This window comes from Stegostoma tigrinum, chromosome 5, assembly GCF_030684315.1.
Source record: "Stegostoma tigrinum isolate sSteTig4 chromosome 5, sSteTig4.hap1, whole genome shotgun sequence".
Classification (NCBI taxonomy): Eukaryota; Metazoa; Chordata; class Chondrichthyes; order Orectolobiformes; family Stegostomatidae; genus Stegostoma; species Stegostoma tigrinum.
Window position 1 is genome coordinate 52004530 of NC_081358.1, and position 19210 is coordinate 52023739.

Genomic DNA, 19210 nt, shown 5'->3' on the forward strand with positions numbered 1-19210 from the left:
CTGTCCCTCTTGCACAGAAGGGAAGGGTGGATAGGAGGAGAGTGTTAGTCATTGGGGACTTAGTAGTTAGAGGAGCAGATAGAAAGTTTGTCGGGAACAAACAAGACTCACGGTTGGTGTGTTGCCTCCCTGGTGTCAGGGTCCGTGATGTTTTGGATCGTGTCTTCGGGGTCTTGAAGGGAGAGGGTGACCAGCCCCAAGTCGTGGTCCACATTGGTACCAACAGCATAGGGATAGGCATGTCAGGCAGGATTTCAGGGAGCTAGGGTAGAAGCTGAGAGCTAAAACAAAGTGGTTATCTCTAGTTTGTTACCCATGCCATGTGATAGCGAGGTGAAGAACAGGGAGAGATTTCAGCTGAACACATGGCTGCAGGGATAGTGCAGGAGGGAGGGCTTCAGCTACTTGGATAATTGGGGCTCATTCTGGGGAAGGTAGGACCTCTACAAACAGGGCGGTCTCCACTTGAACCAGAGGGTTACTAATATCATGGGTGGGAAATTTGCTAGTGCTATTCTGGTGGATTTAAACTAGCTCAGCTGGGAGTTGGGAAACTGAGGTGTAGTTCCAGTATGCAGGAGGAAGGGAGTAGGGAGGACATGGGCAGGATGTCACAGGAGTGTGCTGGCAGACATCAAGCTGGTTTGAAGTGTGTCTACTTCAATGCCAGGACTATCCGGAATAAGGTAGGTGAGTTTGCAGCATGGATAGGTACCTGGGACTTTGATGTTGTGGCCATTTCGGAGACATGGATGGAGCAGGTCAGGAATGGATGTTGCAGGTTCCAGGGTTTAGATTTTTCATTAAGATCAGAGAAGGTGGTAAAAGGGGGAGGTGTGGCTTTGTTAGCCAAGGACAGTATAACGGTGGCTGAAAGAACTTTTGATGAGGACTCGTCTACTGAGGTGGTATGGGCTGAGGTCAGAAGCAGGAGAGGAGAGGCCACACTGCTGGGAATTTTTTTATAGGTCTCCACAAAGTTCCAGGGATGTGGAGGAGAGGATTGGCAAAACGATTCTGGGCAGGAGTGAAAGGAACAGGGTGGTCATTATGGGAGACTTTAACTTCCCTAACATTGACTGGAAATGCTATAACTCTAGGACGTCGGATGGATCAGTTTTTGTCCAATGTGTACAGTAGGGTTTCCTGACAGTGTGTTGAGGGGCCGACAAGAGGGGAGGCCACACTGGATCTGGTACTTGGTAATGACCCAGGCCAGGTGTTTGATTTCGTGGTAGGTGAGCACTTTGGAGAGAGTGACCATAATTCGGTTATGTTTAGTTTAGCGATGGAAAGGGATAGGAACATGTCACAGGGCAAGAGTTACAGATGGGGGAAGGGAAATTATAATGTGATTAGGCAAGACTTAGGAAGCAGAGAATGGGGTAGCAAAATGCAGGGGATGGGGACAATCGAAATGTGGAGCTGGTTTAAGGAACAGATATTGCGTGTCCTTAACAGGTATGTGCCTGTCAGGCAGGGAGTAAGTGATAAGGTAAGGGAACCATGGTTTACTGAAGAAATTGTATCTCTTGTTAAGTGGAAGAGGGAGGCTTATGTGACGATGAGACGAGATGGCTCAGATGAGGCGATGGAGAGTTACAGATTAGTTAGGAAGGATTTAAAGAGAGAGTTAAGAAGAGCGAGGAGGGGATATGAGCATACACTAGCAGACAGAATAAAGGAGAACCCTAAAGCTTTCTATAGGTATGTGAGGAATAAGAGGATGACTAGGGTAGGAATAGGGCCAGTCAAAGACAGAAGTGGGAAGTTGTGTGTGGACTCTGGAGATTGGAGAGGTGCTACATCATTATTTCTCATCTGTTTTCACTGAGAAACGGGACGATATTGTAGTGGAGAAGACTGAGTTACGGGTTATTAGAATTGAAAGGATTGAGGTTAGTAAGGAGGAGGTGTTATCAATTCTAGAAAGTATAAAGATAGATAAATTCCCTGGGCCGGATAGGATTTTTCGGAGGATTCTCCGGGAAGCTAGGGAGGAGGTGGCAGAGCCTTTGGCCTTGATCTTTGAGCCCTCATTGTCTACTGGTTTAGTACCAGAGGACTGGAGGACTGCAAATGTTGTGCCCTTGTTCAAGAAGGGCAGTAGAGATGACCCAGGTAATTATATACCTGTGAGCGTTGTAGGAAAAATTTTGGAAAGGATTATGAGAGAGGATTTATAATCATCTAGCAAACAACAATTTGATTGGAGATAGTCAGCATGGATTTGTCAAGGGCAGGTCGTGTCTCACAGACCTCATTGAGTTTTTTGAGAAGGTGACCAAGCAAGTGGATGAGGGAAGGGCAGTTGACGTGGTGTACATGGACTTCAGTAAATCCTTTGATGAGGTTCCACGTGGTAGGCTATTGGAGAAAATATGGAGGCATGGGATTGAGGGAGATTTAGCAGTTTGGATTAGAAACTGGCTTTCTGTAAGAAGGCAACGAGTGGTGATTGATGGAAAATATTCAGCCTCGAGTCTGGTTACTAATGGTGTGCTTCAAGGATCTGTTTTGGGACCACTGCTGTTTGTCATTTTTACAAATGACTTGGACACAGGCATAGATGGATGGGTTAGTAAGTTGGCAGATGATACTAAAGTCGGTGGAGTGGTGGACGGTGTTGAAGAATGTTGCAGGTTGCAGGGAGACTTGGATAAACTGCAGAATTGGGCTGAAAGATGGGAAATGGTGTTCAATACGGATAAACGTAAGGTGATTCACTTTGGGAAGAATAATAGGAAGGCAGAATACTGGGTCAATGGAAGATTTTTGGTAGTGTGGATGTGCAGAGGGATCTTGGTGTCCATGTACATAGATCCCTGAAAGTTGCCACCCAGGTTGATAGTGCTGTTAAAAAGGCTTAGTGTGTTAGGATTTATTGGAAGAGGGATTGAGTTCCGGAGCAGTGATGTCATGCTGCAACTGTACAAAACGCTAGTGCGGCCTCATTTGGAGTATTGCGTGCAGTTCTGGTCACCCTGTTATAGGAAGGATGTGGAAGCATTGGAAAAGGAGCAGAGGTGATTTACCAGGATGTTACTTGGTCTGGAGCAAAGGCCTTATGAAGAAAGGCTGAGGGACTTGGGCCTGTTCTTATTGGAGAGAAGGAGGCTAAGAGGGGATTTAATAGAGACATACAAGATGATCAGACGATTAGATAGGGTGGACAGTGAGAGTCTTTTTCCGAGGATGATGATGTCAGCGTGTACGAGGGGGCATAGCTACAAATTGAGGGGTGATAGATTTAAGACAGATGTCATAGGCAGGTTCTTTACTCAGTGAATGGCAAGGGCATGGAACGCCCTGCCTGCCAATGTAGTGAACTCAGCCACATTAGGGGCATTTAAACAGTCCTTGGATAAGCATATGGATGATGGGATAGTGTAGGGGTGTGGGCTTAGGTTAGTTCACAGGCCAGCGCAACATCGAGGGCTGAAGGGCCTGCTCTGCACTGTATTGTTCTATGTTCAATTTTCTGGAAAAATATCCAATAGGTTTTTCTATCCTCATCGTGTTTTTGTAAGGGTGCAGCACCAATACCCACATCATTTGTATCGATAGTCACCTTGAATGTCTTTGCATCGTTAGTTGTGGCTTATACTGGAGCAGCGGTAAACACAGCTTTCAGGTTGTTAAATGCTTTCTAACACCGTTCCATTCAGGTGAGTCAATGGAGGAATCTCACTGCTAAAATTCTTTTCAAACTTCCAATAAAAACCACTCGGTTCCAGGCATTCTCGTACTTCCTCTTCATCAATGGTCAGGGAAACTCCCCAATGACATTTTTGTTTTCACATCCTGTGGGTCCATTTTGTCCATGGCCAATCATGTCCCAGGAACATAACTGGGCTTTTGCAACCTTGCCCTTAACCAGGTTTATCACCAGGCCTGCCTTCTGAAGTTGATTAAATTATTCTGCTCGATTGTCCCAATGTTACTTTAATGTGTGACTAAAAATCACCATATTATCTATGTACACCACACATTTGGGTAACCCTGAAATGACCTTATTGGTTAGTCTTTGAAATGTGGCCATTGCATTTTTCATACCAAATGGCATGACTTTAAACAGGTGTGGTCCATTGGGTGTCATGAAAACTAAAATTTCCTTTGCTGTTTTGAATAAAGGTACCTGTCAGTATCTTCTAAGTCCAACTGAGAAATAGAAGTTGTTTGTCCCACCTTCTCAATACAGTCTTCCAAATGTGGAATGGGATATGAATCTTCGAAATTGTATTGACTTTGTGATAGTCCACACATAATTATTGGGTGCCATTTGGTTTTGGCACCATTACCATGGGTGAGCTCCATTCGCTGCAGTTCACTTTGATTATTTCATGTCTGAGCATGCTTCCATCTCTTTTTGAACATCTACCAACTTTTGAGGGCCACGGATATTGCTTACTTTGAAAAGCGTTCCTATATCTACATTATGTATAATCAAAATAGTATTTCCCAGCTTATTCCCATGTATCTCTCCAGGCAATAGTGATAAGTCTTTCAGGTTAGCTTGATTTTCCTCCTGGAAGGTAACTCAATAATTTATCCCAATTTTTGAGAACTTTGTCATTGTCCAATTTAATTTGAGAAGTGTCCAGTTCAGCATCATCTGAACATGGTTCTTCACTCTGTATTGTAATTGTTTATTTCTAATCTATCCATAGCTTCCTTGAATAACTTTGATGTAAAATTTGACCCTTGCTCTGATTATATTTCTGTGGCTTATCCATTTCTGGTAAAAACAAAATAGAGTAACTCTTCTGCAGTATTTTTAGCTGTGATGGGGAGGCAATGGTCTCATGGTATTATTGCAGGACTATTGAGCAGAGACCCAGAGAACATTCTGGGGACCCGTGTTCGAATCCCGCCAGACTCTCTTGTAAAAATCCTCAAATGTGGGATTGGGTATTAAGGGTGCTAGTTTTATCACTGCCTGAGGTTTTCCTCTTACTTAACACACGTGATGTATCTGGCAAAATTCAACCACATTCTTCATGCATTCCAGGCCAAAAAATGTTTTCTATTCAGGATTAAGGAAAATTTAAGCCAAAATGACATCCAAATGATAATTCATTTGCTACCTGCAACACCACCTTTTCTATAACCCACCAGTAACACAACTTGTTGAACTTCTGCCCATTTTTCATCTGCCTGAAATATGTGTTGGTCTCCATTTCCTCATCAAGATGTCATTTTTAGGATAGTTAACATTCTGGGATACACTCAGAATCTTCTTTGCATACATTTTGATACGACTGCTTTAGTTTTTCATCTTTCTGTTGTAATTCAATTTAGCTTCTCCACACTAGAAATATCCACATTGTCCTCTACCTGTTCTTGTTTGATCAAATGGCACGAAAAAAACTTAATTTCTGATCATTGAACTTCAACTTCTCCTCCTGTTTCACCCTATTGGCTTTGTGACCTTGTCACCACATAGTCAGGAAAAATCTCCAGATATATTTCCTGGAACACCTCAGTTGCCTGATTTTTTTTTTCCCATTGGCTTTTCAACCACAGTAGGCATCACTTCCACCTGTGATCCAGTTGTTTCATTACCAAGGTAAAAACTACTTCTGAAACTGAGAACTTCTGTTACTCCTAACCCTCATTTCATCACTTTTTCACTGAACTCTCCACCCTCACTTTATCTCCTGGAACATTGCAGAATTCATTGTGAGAACATCATATTTTCCACCTTTTTTCTGTAATATTCCTGTCTGAATTACATATCCCCCTCATCGGCTACCATCAAAGATTGACTTGCTCCCATACCTTTTTAAAATTTCAATTTCTTTATCAGGTCCTTTTGGTATACATGAGTAAACCTCACCCATGCGAGTAAATTCTTAAAAGAGAACTGGCTGTTTCTTCTCAACCAACCCATGATCAAGATGTACATTCTTTTGCAGCTTTTTAACTTCTGCTTTGCTTTCCTATACCACTTCACTAAAGTCACTGGCTTATCCTGTTTTCCCACATCCATCTTCCCAGTACTTCTTGTAAATCACCAACATTGCAACTTCATGTGGCGTGCAGTGAAAACACCTGAGCTTTTTTACTTCTCTTTCCCCTTCGTGGGTTTCCTTTTATATTCTGTGGTAAACTATCTTTACAATCTTCAATGCAGTCTCTTTTTCCCTTACTGCCTTAGGATTTCACTCTTTCCCCAATTTCTATCCCTCATTGAAGTTGATGTCAGAAGCCAAACTTTGATTTATGAACCAACTCAGAATCATCTGTTGTTTCTGCTGCAAATCTAGCTGTCTTAACTCTCTGCTCTGCCACATGAGTTCTCACTACATCAGGAAGTAAATTTCTGAACTTCTCCAAAATAATCATCTAAGAGCGTCATATGTTTGCTCTATTTTCTGTGCTTTTATCCACCTGTCAAAGTTACTTCATTTGATCCTTTCAGACTGTATTTTTGTCAAGCTTGCTTCCTTAGAATCCTATAACATTATCTTTAGGCTTCTGGCATTAGTTAATATGCAGTTGAGAGTGCTTTTTTTCTCACCTCACCATAGTCTCCAGATACCACCTCTGGTGATGCAAACATCTCATTAGCTCTACCTACCAATTTTGTTTGATTCAACAATACCCACATGGTTACCAGCCATCTAATTTATTTAGCTACTTTTTCAAATGAAATGAAAAAGGCTTCTACGTCCTTCTCTTCGAAATTGAATTTGGTAATATTTGGACATATTTAAACAGATCCCCACCATGATGGATTTGCTCTTCATCACTGTCTCCATCACTGCTCCTATTTTTCTACTCTACCTGTGTCCTTTTCTAAATCGATTTTCAGTTTTCATTTCCATCTTCCAAAATGCAAAACTTCAAAAACTTACTTTCTCTTTATTTCTCTCTTTCTGCTTTGCTTCTGATTTCAATCGTATTTAGACTGTGTATTTTCCTTTCACTTTTGCTTCTTTCTTTTTCCCTTGCCTCTGATTCGAGCTGTTTCACTTGCAATTGAATTTTAGCAACTTCCAAGGGTTCTGCATTACTTGCAATCATAAATGTTGGGCTATTGCTGCCATTACCTCCCCCTTTGCACTGACAAAAGGCAACCCCAACTCCAACATGCCTGCCAATTCCAAAAGCTGTGCCTTATGCACCTTCTCAAACCACTCAAAGTGACTCCTTTCACACACAGGAAACTCTTGGCCTCTGAAAGAGCCTTATTAGGCAAGGCACACCCTATTTGATCCAACCGAATGCAACACCTGAAAAGTGAAAACCAACACACTCTACTCACTGTTAAAAGTTTATAAACAAAAACCCAACCTGAAGTTAGAGATTTTGATCATGACAAGAGCCCTCAATTTATTATGGACCAGAACAAACTCGCTCAAAATATATAAAGATAGCCTCGACTCCAATGTTTTTTTTAAAAGGCAAGTGTAAGGGGTTGTGTTGTTTCAGATGCAGTTTGGATGGCTCAAACTACCAGGCTTGAAGCAAAGCACACTTTATTCTTACACTGCAGTTAAAATACAGACAAAAGAATTTAAAAGCTTAACAAGATAATATATTCTGTTAACCACAACTGATTAGTTGTTCTAAGATAGTGACATCCCACAAACACACTTTTGCCAAAAGGTCAATTCAGTAAAACAGGTTGTCTTACAGTCAGTGTTTCTCCATTCCAGCATGAAAGAACATAAAGAGAAAATTCTGGCAGAGGGAAAGGGGACTGTAGCATTTGTTGTAGCAGGGAGAGATTACAGTAGCTTTCAAGCCCCAACATCTACTCCCGCCCACCCATTCATGCTGCTTCTGATGTTCCAGCTCTTTTTTTCTTAGAAAAAGAAATACCCCAAGACCTCATCGCCTGTTCACTTTGGCTCGGAACAGACCACTTTTTGACGCCTGTCTCAATGTCTCTTCTTAAAACAAAACCAGGACAAAACACACCTCTTAAAGCCATAGTATCTTCAAAAATATCACATTGCTACTTAAGGTAACTGTCTGTGCTCAGACCGATTGCTGCATTACCTCCATTACAGCAGCAACTGTGGGCAAAATTCTCAAAGCCAACAAAGAGTTTTGAGAAGGACAAGTGGGGATCTTATGTAGGTTCATCTAAAATGCAACTTTCTGGTGTTGGGTTCAAGTTTGCTATTACAATTTGAGAACATTTCAAGTGGGTAAGTAATCTGTTGCAATCACTAACAAATCACAAATACTCATTTACTCCCCAGCCCACCAGTATTACATTCACAAGTGAAATCCTTTTGGCCAGAAGCATGCGTTTTTTTTCAAAAAGCTGACTATATATATGAGGCATGTCCCTAGCAGAATCTTCCTCCGAGATCCAGTAAATACAGCCTTCTTTAATTACCTTGTTTTTTCATAACCAAGATTTTTTTTTGTTGCTCAAATACTGCACGTTAAGAGTGAAGCCTGTCCATGTTGATCAGATCATGAGAACTCTCATGTGATACTTGCTTTTAAATGCTTACATTGTGAGGGATGAAGTTGAACTGGGTCAACAAGCCTGTTCAAGTGACTCAGCCACTTTGACTGTTCCCGACAAACCTGCCTGAGACAGACAAGTGGGATTGAACTCAAAATGCCATATTTTGTGTTTTGTGTCCTTGCCCCACGAAAACTAGGAGAAAAGTTACCAGATATGTATGTTTTCCTAGTTGTGATGAAAAGTCAGTGAGCTGAGTGTGTGTGAACTACTGAGTGTTGTAGCTCCTTTTCTGTTTTTATGGATGAACCCTGGCAGATGTGGGAGGCAGTACCACTGTAGTACCAGTTGTGCTACACTGGTAGCTGCAGAGAAGTGACAGACATTGATGACATGAAGCATCTGATGGAGGTGCCTGGTACCTAGTCTTCTGTGGGAGAGCCCTCTGCAATAACAGCCTTCCAATGTACAAACACACTGTCTGGGGCAGAAGGCATTGACTTAGATTGTGGTACATACCTGGGCAGGGTGCGGCAGGTCATTTGTTGTTGTGTGACATTAGAACCAGGTTCTCTTTACTAGTCACAGGTGCCGACCTCCATGGCCATCTGTCCAGGCTACATTCATCAATCTTTATGTGCTGCTGCCATCATCCATAGGGGAAAAGAACTTCCCTTTTCTCCTGGACATCCTTCAGGAGAACCTGTAAGGAGGAATCACTAAAGTGAGGAGAGATGCCTTTTCGCTGATCTCTGACATCTCCAGGGGTCAACAGGGGTAATACACATGGATTGAGTGATGCTATTGGGTAGCAGAGTGAGGTGCTGTCGAGGTACCTTTTCAATATGGCTCCTGGAAGATGGAGGCCAGAAGGCCCTGGCAGGTTTCAGAACTTGGCATTTCACTTGCATATGAGTGTGTAATAAGCTGAGAACACAATCAGTCAAGAAACCTTGATTGGAATTCCCTCCCACTTTTACAATCACACTTCATCTTAAAAAATAGAGAATTGTGCCCTAGGTATCAAGAAGATTTCACTGGCACTGCAGGGCTATGTATCCTGAAATTGTGAAATGCACTGTGTCTTTTTTTGACAAACAAGTTAGATCCAGATTGTAGGTTTGATGTTTCTATTTCTTTTAATGTGTGTAAATCTGTATTGAAAGGCAGAATGCTCCTTTTCTATGCTATTTCTCGCAGCAGTCTGAAGTGACTTGGGTGACTAAAAAGTCTTTGTGTTTTTTACTGGCAAGGCTGTGCACTCTGAAAAGAACATTAAGTTGTTGCTTTGTCTTGTTATTAAAAGTCTGGGATCAAATGAGTCAGCATTCAGTATGCCTGCATAATTTAAAAAATGAACTCAGGAATAAAGTTAGGCATTTTAAAATAGTATCTTGCACTTTATAAGGGAGGCTTGATGAATAAAATATTTTACATCATATTTTAGATCACAAACATAGTGTTGGATAAAACGGGCTCTTCAGCCCATTTCATTCTCATCTTTCCAATGCACCAAACATTTTTTAAAACCCATTCCACCGCACACATTGGACCAGTGTTCTGGGAACAACCATCTTTCCTTTGTTCCAGCCTTTACATTCTGCTCTGCATTTGGCAATGAATGTTCTGTTCCGCCGTTACTGCTTTGCATTTCCTTTCCAAACTGCAGCTTCGTGTTTCTGGCTCTGTGAAAATAAATACAACAAACTGATTTCTAATACTTACTATTTCTTACATTTTGTGGATCTCTGTATTTCTCTGCCTGTCACACTTTTAGCGTTGTGTCATATATTCGCAGGATCTCTTGGATCAGTGATTTCTCCGAATTGCATCCATTTATGCTGAGCTCCTCATAGTGTTGGTGCTGGAGCATCTCTGGGAGAACTCTTGTTCTCTGCTTACCTTGGTTCTCCTGGCTATTTTCCCAAAGCTAGTCTTTCATCCTATTTGGGACTAATACGGGACTTATACATGAGAAAAATTCATAGAATCATAGACTTCTTACAGTGCGGAAAGAGGCTATTCAGCCCATCAGGTCTGCACCAACCCACTGAAGGGTTCACCCCATCCCACCCAGACTTCAATATGCAAGTGGACTGGGGAAATCAGGTTAGTAGCAGATCTCCAGAAGAAGAATTCATGGAGTGTCTTTAAAACTTGTTTTTCGAGCAGTTTGTGGTAGAGCGCACTAGGGAACAGTCAGTTCTGGGGCAGTGACCATGATATGACAGAATTCACCCTGCAGTTTGAGGGGGAGATTCTGGAATCCGATTACAATTGAGTAAAGATAATTACAAAGACATGAGGGAGGAGCTGGCTAGAGTTGATTGGAAGGGGAGATGGTGGAGCAGCAATGGCAGGAGTTTCTGGGAGTAATTTGGGAGGCACAGCAGAAGTTTATGCCCAGGATGAATAAGTGCATATAGGATGATGAGAAAGTCATTGATTGACAAAGAAAGTCAGGGACAGCATAAAAGCAAAGGAAAAATGTGGTGAAACTTATTGGGAAGCCAGAGGATTTGGAAGCCTTTAAAAACCAACAAGAGACACCTAAAAGAAAGGTGCTGGGGGTGGGGAGGTAGAAGATAAAATTCGAGGGCAAGTTAACTTGTAAAATAAATAAGCATGAATTTTTTTAGATATACAAAGGTTAGAAAGGCAAGAGTGGACATTGGATTGTTGGAAAAGGAGGCTGAAGATGTATAATGGGGAACAAAGAAATGGCAGAGGAACTGAATAGGCACTTTGTATTTGTCTTCACAGTGGCAGATACCAGTAGCATACCAGAACGTCAAAGGGCAGAGATGAGTGTAGTGGTCATCACTAATGAAAAGATGCTGGGGATGCTGAAAGATCTGAAGGCAGATAAATCCCATGGAGCAGATGGGCTGCATCCCAGAGTTCTGAACAGAACGTAGAACACGACAGCGCAGTACAGACACTTCGGCCCTCGATGTTGTGCCGACCTGTGAAACCAAACTGAAGCCTATCTAACCTATGCTATCCCATTATTATCCATATGTTTATCCAATGACCATTTAAATGCCCTTAAACTCGGCGAGTCTATTACTGTTGCAAGCAGGGCATTCCACACCCTTACTACTCTGAGTAAAGAACCTACCTCTGATATCTGTCCTATATCTATCACCCCTCAATTTAAAGCTATGTCTCCTCGTGCTAGCCATCCCCATCTGAGGAAAAAGGCTCTCACTGTCCACCCTGTCTAATCCTCTGATCACCTTTATATGTCTCTATTAGGTAACCTCTTAGCCTTCTTCTCTCCAATGAAAACAGCCTCAAGTCCCTCAGCCTTTCCTCATAAGACCTTCCCTCCATACCAGGCAACATCCTGATAAATTTCCTCTGTACCCTTTCCGCTGCTTCCACTTCCTTCCTGTAATGTGGCGACCAGAACTGTACGCAATACTCCAAGTGCGGCCGCACCAGAGTTTTGTACAGCTCCAACATGACCTCCTGGTTCTGAAACTCAACTCCATCCCTCTACCAATAAAACCTAACACACCGTACGCCTTCTTAACAGCTCCATCAGCCTGGGTGGCAACTTTCAGGGATCTATGCACATGGAGACCGAGATCTCTCTGCTCATCCACACTACCAAGAATCTTACCATTAGCTCATTACTCTGTATTCCTGTTACTCCTTCCAAAGTGAATCACCTCACACTTTTTTTCCGCACTAAACTCCATTTGCCACCTCTCAGCCCAACTCTGCAGCTTATCTAAGTCCCGCTGTAACCTGCAACATCCTTCCGCACAATCCACAACTCCACCAGCTTTAGTGTCATCTGCAAATTTACTAATCCATCCTTCTACACCCTCATCCAGGTCATTTATAAAAATGACAAACAGCAGTGGTCCCAAAACAGATCCTTGCGGTACACCACTAGTAACTGAACACCAGGATGAACATTTCCCATCAACCACCATGCTCTGCCTTCTTCCAACTAGCCAATTTTTGATCCAAACTGCTAAATCTCCCTCAATTCCATGACTGTATTTTCTGCAATAGCCTACCGTGAGGAACCTTATCAAATGCTTTACCAAAATCCATGTACACCACATCAACCGCTTTCCCCTCATCCACCTGTTTGGTCACCTTCTCACAGAACTCAATAAGGTTTGTGAGGCACGACCTACCCTTCACAAAACCGTGTTGACTATCCCTAATCAAATTATTCCTTTCTAGATGATTAAATCCTATCTGTTATAATCCTTTCCAACACTTTACCCACAACCGAAATAAGGCTCACTGGTCTGTAATTATCAGGATTGTCTCCCTCCTCCCCTTCTTGAACAAGGGGACAACACTTTGCTATCCTCCAGTCTTCTGGCACTATTCCTGAAAATAATGAATGACAGCTGAGGAGATTGGAGAAGCATTGGTGGTAATTTTCAAGGAATGCCTGGAGCTAGGGATGGTCCCAGAGGATTAGAAAATGGCTGATGTAACACCCCTGTTTAAGAACGGAGGAAGGCAGAAGACAGGAAATTATAAGCCAGTTAGTTTGACCTCAGTTGTTAAGATTTTAGAGTCCATTATTAAGGACAAGATTGCAGAAGTGTATGGTAAAATAGAACTGTGTCAGCACAGCTTCGTCAAGAAGGGGTCATGCCTGACAAATCTGTTAGAATTCTTTGCAAATAAAGAGCAAGTTAGACAAAGGAGAGCCAGTGGACATGATCTATTTGGATTTCCAGAAGGCCTTTGACAAGGTTCCCTGCAGGAGGCTGCTTAACATGGTAGTGACCCATGGTGTTAGGGTCAGGTAGGGATATGAATAGAGGATTGGCTGACGGCAAGAGTAGGGATAAAGGAATCTTTATCAGGATGGCAGCTGGTGACTAGTTCTGCAGGAATCTGCGTTGGGACCACCTGATTCATGTTATACACTTAATGATTTAGATGAAGGAACTGAAGGCATTGTTGCTAAGTTTGCAGATGACACAAAGATAGGTGGCAGAACAGCTTATGTTGAGGAGGCAGGGAAGGTGCAGAAGGACTTAGACAGGCTAGGAGAGTGGTCAAAGAAGTTGTTGGTGGAATACAATGTGGGAAAATGTAGGTTATGCACTTTGGTAGGAAGAACAGAGGCCTAAACTGTGAAAGGCTTCAGAAATCTGAAACACAAAAGGATTCTCTTAAGGTTAACATGCAGAATCAGTTGGCAGTTAGGAATGCAAATGTAATGGAGGCATTCTTTTCAAGAGGGCTAGAATACAAGAGCAGGGATGTACTGCTGAGGCTGTACAAAGCTGTGATCAGACTACATTTGGAATATTGAGAAATTTTGAACTCTATATCTAAGGAAGATGTGCTGGTCTGGGAGGGGGAACCAGAGGAAGTTCGCTAGAATAATACTGGGAATGAAGGACTTGTCATAAGATGAGCTGTTAAGGACTCAAGGCCTCGATGGAGTTTAGAAGGATGATGGAGGAATTTCATTGAAACTTAAAGAATACAGAGATGCTTGGGTTGGGTGGACGTGGAGAAGATGTTTCCACTAGTTGGAGAGACTAGGATCCGAGAACACACCCTCAGAGTGAAGGAATGACCTTTTAGGAATGAAATGAGGAGAAATTTCTTCATTCTTCAGCTTGAAGTTGGTGAATCTGTGGAGTTCATTGCTTCAGAAGGCTGTGCATGTCAAGCCATTGAGTGTCTTTAAGACAAAAATCGATAAGTTCTTGATTAGTAAAGGGATCAAGGAATGGGTTGGAGGGGAGAAGGCAGGAGAATGAGGTTTAGAAATGTATCAGCCACGATCAAATGGTGGACTACACTCAGTGGGCCAACTGACTTCATTCTGCTTCTATATCTTATGGTCTTGTGGACGTGCCTGGATTGCAAGCAGGTTGGAGAAGCTAAATCAGGCTTATTATTGGGATGACAGGTTTGTCTAATGTTGAAAGATTAAATAGTTTTGACCTATATTCATTATCACTTAGAAGATTAAAAGGAGATCTTATTGAAACATAAGATTCTGAGGGAGTTGACAGGGTCGATTCTAAGGATGATCCCCATTTGGGGAAATAGGAAACAATGGGGTATAGTTTCAAAATAAGGAGTCTCCCATTTAAGTTGGACTACGGAAGGAATTTCTTCTCTTAAAGCTAATGTCGGATTGGTCATGATGTATCACTTGGAAAGAAAGAAGACAAAGGATTTGAAAATTGTACTAGTCATTAGTGAAGTACGGATATACGGATAACGACAGACAAAGAACTTTGCTCATGTATAAAGTCCCACAGAAAGGGTCAGATGAATTTGTCCAATTTTTTTCCCTTCAGTTTGTTTGGAAATGGAGTAGGCTTGATTTAAAAATGGAGTGGGAATTACTCAACACACTAAGGAGTTCTGAGCCAACCTAATTTACTAGGAGGCAGAGGGTGCTGATTTTGGGATTTCTGTCATTGATGTCCATTCTGAAGCAGTTTGAAACTTTCAAATATATACAAATCAGGCTCACATGGTACCAATGTGACACAATTTCCGACCCTCTCCTCCCCAATATTGACAATGTGTAGTTTTGCTAACTTTAGTCAAGTATTTCAAATTGTATTTAAAGGTATTAAGGACTGCTATCAGGTTCTGTAATCTTGCATTTATGAATCATTTTTCCTGGCTACTCATCCCTTGATACTGTAGGCACAGCATAATGAAGGGTTTGGCAGCAACTACATTGTGAAGAGTTTAACCAACCTCTTCTTAACATGAGGTACATCTTAGAAATCTGACTCATTGAAAGGAAAACGCAGGAAAATACAACACCAATTTCCTGTGGAATGAGGTTTTACTCGATGGTGGGATACAAGGCTCTTCATTACTCATTCTTAATGTTGAGAACTTTCAGAGTTATTGTTTTATGACTGTGTACCACTCTCCTGGCAACTCCCTAAAGTATGTTAGTTGTATGCATTACACATCAGTTTTTTATAATAGCCAGAGATTACACTTACCAACCATTAATGCTTTTGATTTATGAGGATCTTAAATATGATGTCCAGGACGTTTTGATTTTTTTTTTGTTTTAATCTCTGTCTTCTCTGTTCATTTGTTCTGTCAGGTCTAGACCCTCATAAATCAAAGGTGAATATTGGTCCTCAGTGAAGTTGCAAAATGGGCATTAATGAATCGACAAACAATTTTACCCCGTGCTCAATTTCCTTGTTCCATTCACTGAACTGGGAACATCAGCATGTGGTGTAAAACTGCCACTAATCACTACTTTTAATGTTTTTGGAAGATGTAAGTGATGTATAATTTATGTTCAAATGTACAACACTTAACTTCAATTTATAATCCCATAAATCATATCAGTTTGCTCTTTGCTTTACAAATTGTAGAGTCACTGTTAATCATAATGTTTTTACTTGATAGACTGTATGACACTTGGACAACTGGAAGGAGATTTACATGTTTATAGGCATTTAATTGATTAATGGAGTATCCAAAAATAGCATCCCTCAGTGAGACAGTACCTGCAGGATAGCAATAGAAGCAAAGAGTAGAGAGGTTTTATCGTATCTTTGTTTTATGTATCTTTTGAGACAGTTTTCCACAGTGATCATAGCAGTACAAAGTTACATGCATCTCCTCGTGCTGTTTTGTTTAAATCAGGAATGTAACTGATGATCTTGGATCACTGAGAGTTGTTTTCTGTACGTGGTGCCCCAGACCTGCTTTCTTTTTAATAGACTTGCTCTAAACTATATTTCTGCCTGGTGTTGAAATATTTTCAGTGTCATCCTGGTTTTAAGCTACAATGGGAGAACTGAAATCAGGAGCTTCCATCTAAGATTTGCAATTTTGTTTTTAACGGTGTAGTTGATACTAGATCAAAGGTAAAAGCTGCTTGTTCGAATTCATGAACAGATAAATAGTACAAGAGATGTTACAATGGTTTGATTTAACTTTTATCTAGGGTCCTTAAACCAGGACTTAATGTGAATTATGAGAACATGAGAACTTTTCTCCTTTTTTTCTTAACTGATGAACTGCAAAATGGCAGCATCCATTTGATGTAACTGTGGAAAATAATCTCTGGGAGAGAAGTGTTGTGTAGGAAAACCAGAAAACCAATTGTGTTGCTGGCACTACATTTTAAAAAAAAGTGTCATAGCAGTAATATGGTGATTTAATTAATTTATTAAATTTGAAAGCATTGGTTTCATGAAATATACTGGTGGGTGTGTTTGAGAGTATGGCTGATAGCGAAATTATAAATGAGAGGTGTGCTGGCACAGAATGTAGGATCTTCAACAGGTAGTGTTGCAAATGATAGAAGTCAGGTTCCTCCTGGTTACGCTGGGACAAATTGGACATTATATCCATTCTTATGATATCAGTGGTTAGCCACTGATGAAGGAATAAGTCTCACTATTTGAGCAAACAAACTTCTCCTCCAATCAGATTTTTCATTCACTGCCTCCAATATAAAGGGCTTAAAACAGCAAATGAAGGGAAGTTGCAGGGACCATGTGCATCAGCTTCAAAGTTCTGTAGTGGATTCACTATATTACCACCTCCATCCTCCTGCACACCCACCCAGGCATGAGATAACGGACATGGCCAAACCAGCAATGTCACAAACACAACCTAGGACTTTCCAGACAGCTTCAAACTTTCTTCACACAATGTTGTATCAGATATTGGTGATAATGTTTCATTTGACTGTACACAAAATGCTGGCAGATTGGCAAATAACAGGAAGCAAATATTGAAAATTATTCTTGCCATACCTACAGTCAGCATTTAAAGTCATGTGAATCTCATGCATATACAAGTCACCATGGATGGATCAGTCCAGTGTTGCTTCGATTGGAAAAGTAATAGTGAGACCTCTGCTTCTGATTTGGGACCTGGACGAATTTCAGGCTGTCATGTAAAATCAGACCATCACAAGAGCTCCAAGGCTAAGGCAAGCATCACTTGAAGTCTGTGTGCACTTCTGGTCTCTTTACATAAAAAATATAATTGCCATTGAGTGAGTGCGGTGAAGATTTACCAAACTCGTTCCTGGGATGGCAACATTGTTGTAGGAGGAGAGATTAATTCGATGAGCCTGTATTCATTGGAGTCGAGAAGAATGAAACGTATAAAGTTCTGACAGGGCTGCACAGACTAGATATAGAATGATGCTTCCTCTGGCAGTGGTCTGTAGAACAAAGGGTCACAGTCAGAATATTGGATATGTCATTTATGACTGCGATGAGGAATCTGTTCTGCCCTCAGAGGATATTGAACCTGTGGAATTTTCTACCAAATAGGTAGTGGAAGCTAGGTCATCGAATGTGTTTATAAAATAGATTTCTAGACAGTAAATGTTTTAAGGGGTATGGGGAGGGAGTGAGCCAAAAGTGTTGAGGTGGAGGATCAGCCATAATCATGTTGAATGGTGGAGCAGGTTTGATGGGCTGAATGGTCTTTTCCTGGTCAACATTCCCTCTAATTTTCTTACTGGCTACACAGGACTCCGGGGCCCAGAATCAGAAGTCAATGCTGACATCGATTGCCACTGTTCATGCATGCAATGTAGAGGGAACATTGCTCCTTTTCCTATTTCGTGTCTTTGCTTTTTCTTCCGACACAAAAGGATTCCTGCTTTTCGTGCCCATAAATGAGCCTGAAGTTCACTCCAATTCCTCCAGTTTGAAGAGAGACTGGTGCAGAAAGTAAGCTGCCCTGCATTTCTGTTGGTTTCACTAAGATATGGGGGAACCCCCTAAATTCTGGTTTTAAGCTACAATGGGAGAACTGAAATCAGGAGCTTCCATCTAAGATTTGCAATTTTGTTTTTAACGGTGTAGTTGATACTAGATCAAAGGTAAAAGTTGCTTGTTCGAATTCATGAACAGATAAATAGTACAAGAGATGTTACAATGGTTTGATTTAACTTTTATCTAGGGACCTTAAACCAGGACTTAATGTGAATTATGAGAACATGAGAACTTTTCTCCTTTTTTTCTTAACAGTGGGGGACCCCAGGAATGCTCAAGTCCTCAAGACATTTTTAGGGTTCTTGTGTTCAGGCCACTCTAAAACCATCAGCAGTTCATGTGAACCCATTTGCTAATGGGAGATGATTCTGATGTTCAAAGATTAGACTTATCACACAGTAATTGGGGATCCACAGCCTCTGGCAAAGCCTTTTCATTAGCTCACCATCCTGAGGCGATAAAGTCCATCAAGCTGTGTGCATGCACAGTTGCTGACTAGCTGAATGACTGCAGCCTAAAGTGAATGATTGACTGAAAGAATGTTACCCCTCGATCTGCTATTTACAGTAACTAAGTAACATCTCTATTCAAAAGAAAAATAGACTGACCTTCAAGAACCTGCTTAGAAATCATTGACACGAAAGTAAGTTGAACTGACACTGGGTTGACAGATTTGTAGAGAAGGAAGGCACAGAGTGATAGAATGATTGACTGTTAGATCTGGTACATGTAGACGCAAGGAGAACCATTGTACAGCATGCTCAAGGAAAATGCTGTTAACATCAAATGCTGCATTACAAGGAGCAAGGGATGTTTTTACTGAAGCTTAGGTTACTGCAAAAGGTCGCTCTAATGATTGTACTAACTCCAGCTCCTATTGGGATCGATTGCAGGTTTATGTGACAACAGGTGAGCTGTGCCACAAACATTCTGTTAAATGCTATCTTTTGTAAAGATAAAGTGCAAGCAAAAGCATTCTTGTGGGTACAATGCCAGTTACCGTGTCATTTGTTTTTAAACATGATGTTCTTAGACAAAGCTT

At 41.4% G+C, this 19210-nt stretch overlaps 1 protein-coding gene across 8 annotated transcripts in view; it reads left to right on the forward strand.

Annotated features, from left to right (window-relative positions):
- LOC125451998 (neurocalcin-delta) overlaps positions 1-19210 on the forward strand; it is a 302863-nt gene that overhangs the window by 104755 nt on the left and 178898 nt on the right. The window contains exon 1 of one of the 8 annotated variants that reach the window (XM_059645991.1): positions 18873-19077. The exons of the other annotated variants lie outside the window; for them this stretch is intronic. The gene's annotated coding sequence lies outside the window, so the exon portion shown is untranslated. Of the gene's footprint in view, positions 1-18872; positions 19078-19210 lie in introns of those variants that run through there. 8 annotated transcript variants of the gene reach the window in all.